The sequence below is a fragment of the Puma concolor genome, chromosome C2, assembly GCF_028749965.1.
Source record: "Puma concolor isolate L17-30 chromosome C2, mPumCon1.1.hap2, whole genome shotgun sequence".
NCBI classification, from domain to species: domain Eukaryota; kingdom Metazoa; phylum Chordata; class Mammalia; order Carnivora; family Felidae; genus Puma; species Puma concolor.
Window position 1 is genome coordinate 116127635 of NC_141675.1, and position 3145 is coordinate 116130779.

The 3145-nt window shown below is 35.0% G+C and overlaps 1 non-coding gene across 1 annotated transcript; it reads left to right on the plus strand.

Moving 5' to 3' along the window:
- Positions 1–2095: 2095 nt before the first annotated feature.
- LOC112850516 (U6 spliceosomal RNA) lies at positions 2096–2202 on the plus strand. Its single transcript, XR_003222642.1, has one exon. It is a non-coding gene; the product is annotated as a U6 spliceosomal RNA (small nuclear RNA).
- The last annotated feature ends 943 nt before the right edge of the window (positions 2203–3145 follow it).

Genomic DNA, 3145 nt, shown 5'->3' on the forward strand with positions numbered 1-3145 from the left:
ATATTATATCCATTAGACTATTTTAAATTGTAGGTAATTATTTTAATTATATTTCAATTTTTTTAAAATTTTTTGTTTATTTTTGAGACAGAGAGAGAGAGAGAGAGAGCGAGCACGAACGGGATAGGGACAGAGACAGGGAGACACAGAATCGGAAGCAGGGCCCTGGCTCCGCACTGTCAACAGAACCCAACGCGGCTCAAACTCATGAACCGCGAGATCATCACCTCAGTCGAAATTGGACACTTAAACGACTGAGCCACCTAGGCACCCGTATTTCAATTAATTTTCACATACAGAATTTTTTTTTAAAATAGCATTGTTTTGCCATTTATTCATATATTTATTCTATACTCAAAATAAACTCAAAATATAGTTATTTGGTATCTTTCATATATGCAAAACCATGAATTGTATTCTGAGAGGGCTACAAAAGTGAAAAAAACTCAGTTCTATTACTTGTAATGCTTATATGAGAGTGGAAATTAAACAACAGACTGAATTGATAGTAATACAAACCCAAACGTGATATATATTGTGAATGAAAAACCAGAGGAAGTTGGAAAGGGAGAATTACTCAAGAAGGAGGTAAATAATGAAACCGTAAGTGAAGAAAAGGGGATTTAATCTCGTCACTAAATAATGGAATTATTTTGTCCACTGTGAAGATGTTCTGAGACAAGAACACGTGAGTAAATACATGAAAATGGGAAAATGTGTTAATACCCCTACTCCTAGCAGCAGCTATGAACGCCTGCTGTTCTAGAATCAGCAAGTTTCTCATAATTTGTCTGGAGTATGAGTAATGGGAAATTAAAAAAAAAAAAGGTAAATCATGGTTGAACTCTGGAAACAAGAGGGGGAGATCAGTTAATACTATATTAAGGATTTATCTTTACTTAGTAAGCCTTGCACAGTTACTGAAATATTTTGAAGACCAAAGAAAACGTTCCATTACATGCCACAAATATGTATTGAAAAATCAGCATGTTGTATATTCTACTGTTCTTTTCTTTCCCTGAAGATGTATAGGGTCTAAAAGTAACCTTCTCCATAAGAAAATCTTACAATCGTAGTAATGCTAATAGATGTCACAGACAACCATAATATATGACGCAAGATTAGAAGTCTCATAAGAGAAGCACAAAGATACTCAAGTGGAAGAATCAGAAAAAGCTGTTTGAAGGATATATCTTTGAGATACATGCTTGTGGATTTTAAAAGTTGGGAGGTAGAGATGGGTGGTACATTTCAGGTCTGGATAAAAAAAAAAAAATCTGTAAAAACTAGTAGGGGGATAACTTTTTGGTATGACCTTAGGTGACAGTTAATGGCTCTATAGTTAGCCCGGAGGTTCCATGCAGAGTAGGAGAAGGCAGCAAATTTGTAAATAGGGGTGTAGCCATATTGTAGATTTCTTTGGAGGGGAATTGGATTCAACTCTATTACTGTGAAACGAGAAGTCACTGATAGTTGGGCAATGACAAAACAATCTGTAATCATAAAAGTCTAATGAGCAACCAAAGAGTAAATTAGAGTTAAAAAAAAATTCTCTTTGATAATGATAAAGCTGATAATGATAATGATAATGAAAAGATAATGATAATGAAAATGATAAAACATTTGGTTAATCCAAAATGTAATTAACCAATAGAAAATAGTAATACCACTACTACTAGCAGAAGCTATGAACATCTGCTGAATTTTTTATAGAATTTATTTTATAAATATAATGAAAAGAGAACCTGCTAGTACAAAGTTTCATCAGGCTGTTATTATACAGTGCCTTGGCAGGGGGTGGGGAAGGACAGTTTACACTGAAAATAAAATAATCCAAAATTGTAAAAAAGTAGTGCAAAGGACAAAATAAACTCTTGTAATGGACTGACAGATTAAAAAAAAAATGGATGCAGTAATAAGGAGAATTACTACTATTGAGAATTAAATCGTGATGGTAAGCAAAATCCTCCCAGAGTGTGGCAAAAAGGGAGACTAAAGATGAAAGCTAATAGAATATGTGACCTCTACCGGAGGGAAGTGATGCAGCTCAACCAGTTTGAGGAGTGAACAATCGAAAAAAAGAAAGAAAAAAACAGTGCTCGCTTCAGCAGCACATATACTAAAATTGGAACAATACAGAGGACATTAGCATGGCCCCTGCACAAGGATAACATGCACATTCATGAAGTGTTCCATAGTTTTCTAGAAATAGAATTGCCATATGAGTCAGTAATTCCACTCCTAGGTATTTACCCAAAGAAAATAAAAATACCAATGCAAGAAGATAGAGTACTTCTTCGTTTATTGCAGCATTTACAATAGCCAAGATTTGGAAACAGCCTAAGTGTCCATCCACAGATGAATGGATAAAGATGTGAAGGGCGCTTGGGTGGCTCAGTTGGTTAAGCATCCAGCTCTTGATTTCAGCTCAGGTCATGTCATGGGTGTAGGATGAAGCCCGAGTCTGAGCGTGGAGTCCATGCTGAGCGTGGAGTCTGCTTGGGATTCTCTTTCTCTCTCTCTCTCTCTCTCTCTCTCTCTCTCTCTCTCTGCTCCTCCCATTCCTGCATGTATGTGTGCATGCTTGCTCTCTCTTTCAAAATAAATAAATAAATTAATTAATTAATTAATTTTTTAAAAAGTGCATTATCTTGATGAGGACTGAGAAATGTATAGAATTGTTGAATCATTTTATTACACACCTGAAACTAATATAACACTGTATGTTAATTATTCTTGGATACAGGAAAAAAAGAAAACAACAAAACAAAACGATCAATTGTAACAGAAGGAAAAATAAGCTTAAAGAAATTTTCCTGAGATAAAGGAGAGGCTGAAATGGGGGGCTGGGGGGAGGATTTACAAATATCCAGGCTAATTATCAACAAAGTATCAAAATCTAAATGGTCATTTCAAAGGACAAGGGAGGGAAAGTAACAATTTATCCACCAACTGTGTCATCATTCAAGTTCTCTTTGGGGTATGGAAACAAGTCAAAAAAGGATGTTTTTAAGATATGTTTATGTTTTTAACATATAAAAGGGCTTCAGAAAACATTCTTCACACAAACAGGTAAGTTCTTTGAAGACAGACAGTATCTATCTTATTTAGCAGCGATTAGTAAGGAGGCTAATAAATAATGGCT